Below are 8,634 nucleotides of genomic sequence, written 5' to 3'. Positions count from 1 at the left end.
ATAGTGATGTAGATATGTGGGGGTGTGTTAGAACGAGCCGTTTTAGGTAGGTGTGGCTAACTCTTAACAACAAAAAAGAATATCTCTTTGGATTTGAGACTTTAGTCTTTGCAACTTTTACAGATCTTCTTTATGCACCAAGAGCTTGTAACACTCCAAAGAGAAAGCAAAAATTGAAATCGCATCATATGACCCCTTTAAGTAAACATTTCTATGTAAGTAACAGCTTCAAAGCAGTTGGTTTTTAACCACGTGCTCCTGCGGATCCCGAAGCCCAGAAATGTCCTTCCTGTCAAGAAGAAAGGCTCCTCGGTCGCCCAGCTGCATTGTCATTGTGTTTGGCCCTATGAGCTCATGACTGCTGGAGCTGTGGGAAGTTGGTCAGTGGGCCGAAACAGTAGCCTTTAGACAATACAGCCATTCAGACGTGGGGCGTCCCTGGAGAACAGAGGGACTGAGAGCGAGCCGGGACAGTGCTGGGAAGCGAGGCGGGAAACCGTCCTGTATCGTTTAGATGGGCTCTGGTGGAAGACCGCAGGATCTCGACATTAAGCCAGAGAAGAGTGAGGGGAACTGAAGTGGGGGTGTTAGAAAGAGAGAGAGAGAGAAGGATGGGGGCCCCAGGTCTCCAGACGGTGTCTTGCTGTGAGTGTCAAAACAATATAACAGCTCAAGTCCAGATGGATGCCCAGCCAGAGGGGATAAACATGGAGAGAGCAGATACAGGAGCGCTCCCTCTACAGGCCACTGCTCTTTGGAGCTTAAAGGAACACTCCACTATTTTTTAAAATAGGCTAATTTTCCAACTCCCCTAGAGTTAAACAGTTGAGTTTTACCGTTTTCGAATCCATTCAGCCGATCTCCGGGTCTGGCGGTAGCACTTTTAGCTGTAGCTTAGCATAGATCATTGAATCTGATTAGACCGTTAGCATCTCGCTCAAAAATGACCAAAGAGTTTCGATATTTTTCCTATTTAAAACTTGACTCTTCTGTAGTTACATCGTGTACTAAGACCGACGGAAAATGAAAAGTTGCGATTTTCTAGGCCGATATGGCTAGGAACTATACTCTCATTCTGGCGTAATAATCAAGGAACTGTGCTGCCGTACCATGGATACAGCAAGCGCAATGATATTATGCAGCGCCTGAAAATAGGCTTATTGGAAGTTACCTAGCTGGGGACTATTTTCAGGCGCTGCATAATATCATTGCGCTTGCTGTATCCATGGTACGGCAGCACAGTTCCTTGATTATTACGCCAGAATGAGAGTATAGTTCCTAGCCATATCGGCCTAGAAAATCGCAACTTTTCATTTTCCGTCGGTCTTAGTACACGATGTAACTACAGAAGAGTCCAGTTTTAAATAGGAAAAATATCGAAACTCTTTGGTCATTTTTGAGCGAGATGCTAACGGTCTAATCAGATTCAATGATCTATGCTAAGCTACAGCTAAAAGTGCTACCGCCAGACCCGGAGATCGGCTGAATGGATTCGAAAACGGTAAATCTCAACTGTTTAACTCTAGGGGAGTTGGAAAATGAGCCTATTTTCAAAAATAGTGGAGTGTTCCTTTAAGGGGAGGGTGGATTTGTCAGCAAAACCCTCGAAGAGACTCCCTTTTTCATTCTTTCAGCACTCCTGCTTTTACTCCTGCCCTCCCTAAAAAGCCGAACAGTTTGTTCGTACACTCTCATGGACAGTCCTAACTGAACCGTCAGGAGACACAGTGTTCTTTTTGAGCCTGGCCAAGTTCACCGTCGGGTAGCAATACTCAACGTCAAACTGAGAAGCAGGTTGAGCAGCAGAAGCTGCCAGATGAACTGCATTTATATCCTGAAATTTAAAGTTTACGTGAAATAGTGTTCGCACAACTATTCTACCATGCGCTACTAACTTTTTTACAAATAAAATATACTGTCTGTTTGTGTGTGTGTGTGTATATATAAGTACTATATAAATTTTTTTTAAACAGTATATTAATATATTTAAATATTATATTAGAATATTAATCATATATGCAGTGATATATATATATATATATATATAGGTTCTCAACTGCTCTGGGGGTTCTAACTAAACTAAAATCAATATGTTTTATGTTAGCAGCTGTGAACCCACTTCAACTGGGCAGCAATGTGCCTTATTAATGTGAACAGATCATTTGTCTTTATGGGTGTAAATGATATTCAGTTTGTATAATTTCCTTGGGTGACGAGTCCCGCTGTGAACTGGGGTCCAATGGGCAAGACATCTGGAGCAGATGGTGTATTGGAGTACCCAGAACTACTTTCAAAGAAGAAACCGTCCCATGCCTGTGCCAGGGCAAGAGAGAGGCAGACCCCATCTACGCTTGAAAAGAGGTCAGCGGGGTCACCGTGGAGGGAGGTAGGAGGATGTCCCAACTAGGGGACAATGCCTTTAATGGAGCCCACGGCACTGCAGGTCCACACACACACATAGACGCAATCCCTAAGCACCGTCCTACCCACAATAGCACATGGTGACCTGGCTCACACTCTCTCTTTCTCACACACACAGTGTAGGATGACAGTGTAGGTCAGAGGGGGTTAATCAGGATCAGCCCTTGCGCTCTGCACATTGTCTCCCGTGCGTCCCTCTCCCGTGTTGACCTGAGCGGATGTAAATAGGAGCGTCAGGTTTCCTAAGTGACAGAGATGGATGTGCGTGGGTGTGACTTATAACACTAACACCTAAACTCTCAAGGTCTCCATGTGAACGTAGGTGCATTTCAGCACATTAAAAAAAACACTTGAATAAAATATTTCTGCCATCTGACAGATCAAATTAAAGCAGGTGTCCTGAGACCACACCTGTTGTCGTAACTCTGCAAACGGCAAGAAAGCATGAACATCGGCTGTTTACAAACCTATCAAAGGGCTTGTCCTTTTTTCGAAATAGCTAGTCAGCTTCAGTTTACATTACAGCTCGGTGTTATGCAAGATGTGTTCCTCCTTATGTTTTGTTCTAGCAAAGGGAGCTTTTTAAAACCAGCTAGTGTTAAGCTAGTAGGCTAAATTGTTAGCTTGCTCACTGAAAACAAAGGGATGTTTAATTTTTAGCTTCTGTAAAATAATGTGGCATGTAATTTTAAAGTATATTAATATATTTATCATATATTTAAGACTGAATACATAGTAAAGAAACTTATTATTAGAACAGGATCTTGTATGTCACCAGCGAAACCCTGGTTTGCTACTTGCTAATGCTAATCAGTAACAGGTGCTATTGGAGGAGGGATGTTCTCATCACGCAAACAAAGCCAAAACCTAGATATTTTAGGTAATATAGAAATCCTGGCCAGGACGCATCCTGGGAAAATGGCACGTATGGTCACCCTATACTACAGAGGGTGACCAGACATCCCTGATTTCCTGGACAATCCCGGTTTTTGGTGTTTTTTCCCCGATTGGAGCTGTCCCCAGAAATTTCCCCATTTTACAGAACATTAAAAACAGCCCAACCAACATACTGCAGCCTTTCCATTTCAGAAATCTGGTCACCTTTTTATATTAGAGAGCATTTTATTAAGGGTGACCATACATCGTCTTTTTCCTGGACATGTCCTGGCTGGGATTTCTAAATTGCCTGAAAGTCCAGGTTTTGCCTTTGTTTTCCTGTTGTTTTCAATAGTATGCAGGCATCGTACATAATCGACCAATCGTGGCACGCGAGAAGGTGGAATCTACAGAGGATGGCCAAAGCAATGCAAATACACGTATAATGTGTGAAGACTGTAGATAGTCAATAGAGTCACATTTTAGACAATTTATAAATCCCGACCAGGACGTGTCTGGGAAATACGTATTTACGTAAATATTTTTGCATATCTAAATAATTTTGCTATCTTTTTGAAGTGCATTAGCATTTCCATGATTTCCGTGCTAACAGACATGAACTGAAAAACTGTATTGTTATCAGTATTTTAGCATGCCTGGGACTTTGACCAGTCAGATGTAGTAGAACTATCCACTTTATAATGGCTATTTTACAACAGCTTTGTTTTATAATTAGAAGTAAAGCGTGCAAGTCCAGTTAAGCCGGGACTAAAATTAGCTCCAGTCAGACTGTAACTGGCCTCAATCCGAGCCTGTTTCAGAGAGAACAGACGCTTCTTGAATTGGAGCCAAACAGATCCAAAGCCATGTCAGCAATACGATGATAAACACGCTCCCATCAGCCCTCTAAATGAGGACAGGCCTCTGTGAGTATCTGAAGGGGATTGTGTTTTGACGGAATGACTTTGCAGCAAGACTCGAGCAGGCCATCTCAATGCTGGGATCTGGCTCTTCTGGTCTTCACCAGTCCCTCTCTGCCTCCTTCCTAAATCTGATATTAAAAAGGGATTAAGGCACCGAAACAACACTGCCAAAATCCGACTGCATCTCTTCCTCCCTTACCAGCCAGGATGGTTCAGAGAGAATGCAGCGGGGGGGAAATAAAAAGGAGGGAGTCATTGCAATGTGTCTCCCGTGTGACGGCTGGCAGCCAAGAATGGAGGGAGGGGAGTGAAGAGAAAGAGAGGGGAGGGAAAAGCATGAGATCATATTTAGGTTCATTTTGTACCTGTTGGCTCTCTCTTTCCTGTAACGCAATACTGTGAGAGCCGCCCTGTCCGGCAAACTCTCAGGATATCTTGGCGTGCTCAACGAGGACCGATCGGTCGTCTAATCCAGGACGACCCCGTGTCATAACGCGCACACACTGGCCTCCTTGTGAGATAAGCCCATTGTGCACATGTTATGCATCAGTCTAAGGGCAACTATATCGAGCAGTGTGTTTCTGGAAGGGAGAAAAACAACCATTGATTAGTAACCCGACTCTGCTGTGTAACATGTTCTGAGGTCTATGGATTCTTAGGAACTGAATCTGGGTGTTTGTATCACTAGATCAGTGGTTCTCAAATTGTTTTTAATTCAGGATCCAGATTTTACTCTGGACATCAAGAGGCGACCCAACAAAGTACCAAAATCGATTAACCGAAAATGGAATTTCGATAGTTTCATGTTCATGGCAGCCAGTAACCATGCTGGAAATCCAGCTTGAGATGCTAGCTGTTATTTGTAACATGGTTGCTGGTTTCTTGCAGGTCCATGTTGGTCTTCAGTTGGTCAACCAGATGCCATGTTCTGTAAACCTGCTTGACGTTTTGATATGACCAGCTGGTAGCTGGTTTCTTGCTGGTCCAAGTGGGTTATTAGCTGGTGCAAGTTGGTGATAAGATGGTAGACTCTTGGACCATTAACAAACTAACTAATACCAAGGGGTCAAGCTGGTTTTTGGAACATAGTGGCTGGTTGACCAACTAAAGACCAGCTTGAATCAGCTAATGACCAACTTGGACCTGCAAGAAACCAGCTGCAACGTAAACTTGCTACCATGTTCCAAAACACAGCTAAAAGCTTAAACTGGATTTCCAGCAATAAATTCATCACACGTTTATCTGCATTAGAAGTGGACTAGTTATTTAACCTAAGTGTGACTCATATTTTCCTTTACCTATTGCAGCTTTGTTCACGGTTTTCAAAGATAAGTACTGGTCACACCCACATTGGTATCCGTCTTAATTTGATTAGCTTCTAAAAAGTGACGGATGAATGGACTATAAGCGGGTGACATGACGTGACTAAACTGGAAAGCTCACATTATAAACAAATCTGTGCTCAGCTTAGCTTTGGTGATTATGACAGTCAAGTTCTAGATTTGTCATGTTGTTTGTTTGCAGGGTAGATATGGTGTAAGACTTCAGGATGAGATGGGTTTTTTTGACAGCGGATATCAGCCTTACACCCCAAACCACACTGATCCACTTGCACCAGGGCCAAGAGCTGTCACTTCCTCATGAACACATGGTGTCTGATTTAACAAAAACAATTCTGTTCAAGAATGAGAGTACTGAAAGTACAGATATGCCAGTAATAATGAAACAAGGACAGAAACGTGTGGTTGACTAAAAAACAAACAAAAAAACACACTTGGTTCACTCAAAAGTGTTCTGCATAGCAGTACAGATATTAATGTGACATAGCAAACAAATAGACAACTTTTATACAGTTTTTGTCTACTTTGGAGCTTGAGAGTATAAATAACCCTTTACGTTTGTTGCAGAGAAACGAGCAGCTTGGACATTCTGCAAAATATCTACTTCCGGGTGAAAGAAACCACACTAGTTCGGAACAACATGAGGGTGAGTAAATTACTAAAAACCGAAAACAATACTTGTTTATGATGTGGATAAATTTAAGGCCCTCAACAGAGTGTCTCTCATGTTTGAGTCACTCTCCTGGTTAATATTTGCAGACCTGGCTTTCTCCTTGACTAGTTTTGGCCAATTCCTCCTACCTAAAATACACAGCTAGCTTTCCAAAATCAAACGCCACACTCTCTCTCCCTCTCTTTCTTGCAGATGTCTGTCTTTCCCCACCCCACATTTACCCCACCCTGAAGGCCATCTGCACCCATTGTCTGGGGCAGGGGACGAAGCTTCACCACCCCCCGCATACACACATAACCAGCTTTGAAGAAGGGGGCAGGGGTCCTTAAATCCAACTGCAATTACTGTGCAGTAAAACATCAGCTCAATATAGACCTAAAGGAACTAATCACTCTTCAACAGAAACTATCCTCAACCCGCAGCTGTGCTGATCCTTTCTGTATGAAATATCAACTTTTATCCCCCTTTCTTTCCTACTTTCTGTCTGTCTTTTTCCACCCCCTCCATCCTCTTGGGACAATATGACAGTGGATCTGTTGGATGGAGATAGCAGCAGTGGAACCGGTAGCCGAGATTGTGGTTAGAGTTTTTGAAGCCTTTATGATGCCTAGCCCTAACCCTCAGTTCCCATAGGAAAATAAGTTGCTCTTTCCAAGCTAAGAGACTTTGTATCAGATGTTTCTCCTCTAGTTCCTTAGAGTTGTGGATGTACATGTGGATAGTATAGCTCAGATTATTTGGTCTTGAAAAAAGTCTTCATATTGATATCGCTGACATTTGGTTGTAGTCTGGCATCTTGGTAGGAACATTTGGTTGAAATGTTTGAGACATTGTTTGAAACTCTAGAGGTTAAATATGTGAGATCACTGGGAGAAAATTTGGAGAAGTAGGGGACCAAATCTCCATCTGCTCTCATTTTAATCTAATTGCTGTCAATGACAAAACTAGCAGGTCACAACCCCAAAGAGGAGTCGAGGACAGCAGGAAAAAACAATGCTTATGCTTATCATGCTCATTACTCTTAAAATGGTGGATAAATGCTAATTTTGTTGTTGATGTCAAAAGTTGTCCATCCAATCAAACTCAAGGCTCAAATTCATTAGGCTTCATTTAGACAGGTTGTCAAATCCTCACCAATCGGAACCGTAATATTATTACATCACAATTAATGTTCAACTAATTTTATGACACCATTTCTTCACTAAATTTGTTTGATGGAACAGTTTGGATACTGTGTTGGGTTGCTACTTGATGTCCAATGTAAAATCTTGGTCTTGAAGCAAGATGAATAGGAGAAATAATTGAGATGATGAGGAAATCTAATTTAAGATTTCTGACAATTTTTCCCCAGTTGATTTTAATATTAAACCTAAACCTTGAAAGTCTGTGTCTCTGAAGAAACGTACCTAGCTAAATAATCCGAAGTTTACATGGCGCCATCTTAAATTTGCATTAACCTTCAAACACAGACTTAAAAAAACATGTAAATCTTTAAAGGGGTCATATGATGCTATTTCAATTTTTCCTTTATCTTTGGAGTGTTACAAGCTCTTGGTGCACAAAGAGGATCTGTAAAGTTGCAAAGACTAAAGTCTCAAATCCAAAGAGATATTCTTTATAAAAGTTAAGAGTCAGCCACGCCTACCTAAAACGGCTCGTTCTAACACGCCCCCAACAAACCTACGTCACGATCGCCGCCGCCATGTCGTGAAGGCGCTGTGTGTTTCGTTGTGAAAGCGAAACTACTTTGTTTGGTCTTCCAAAAGAGGACGATATCTGCTTCGTCATGCCTAGAGCTGATCCGTGCTGGTTGCTGAGGAAATACAACAACTTTGCGCTGTGGATCGCCGGATCGGCTTTCACTGTGGACGAAGCGGAGTCCAGCCCAGCGTCGTCACATGGGTTGCCGCAAGCCCTCCGGACGCTCCTTCTGCGAATCCGGCGGCCGCGCCGTTCTCAAGCTCGCCGCCTCCGCTCACTCTAGCCCTCGAGCCGTTCCTCACGCTAGCCCCCGGCCTCTGCTCACTCTAGGCCGCGGCCGCTGACTCTAGGCCACCGTGTGTAATGCTGTGTTTCGTTGTGAAAGCGAAACTACTTTGTTTGGCCTTCCAAAAATGGACACGACTAGAAATCAGTGGTTAAGTTGTATTTACAACACTGTTCCAGAACACTTCAACCCAAATATTCAGATGTGTGCAGCACATTTTATGGAGGACTGTTTCCTGATCCTGGAAGAGTAGACTACAATGCCGGCTGTTCTGACTCACAGACTGTAAGTACGTTTTTATATTTTAAAGAGTTTTTATATTTTATATATTTAAAGCAAGTTTTTTGGGCAGTCTAGAGTAGCGCTTGTTGTTTGTCATGTCTCCGATCACAAATGCAGACATGGTTTAATGTT

Source organism: Sinocyclocheilus rhinocerous, unplaced genomic scaffold, assembly GCF_001515625.1.
Source record: "Sinocyclocheilus rhinocerous isolate Xijiao unplaced genomic scaffold, SAMN03320098_v1.1 scaffold1292, whole genome shotgun sequence".
In the NCBI taxonomy this organism is placed as follows: domain Eukaryota; kingdom Metazoa; phylum Chordata; class Actinopteri; order Cypriniformes; family Cyprinidae; genus Sinocyclocheilus; species Sinocyclocheilus rhinocerous.
The sequence above is the reverse complement of the archived record's forward strand: the minus strand, read 5'-3'. Positions refer to the sequence as shown.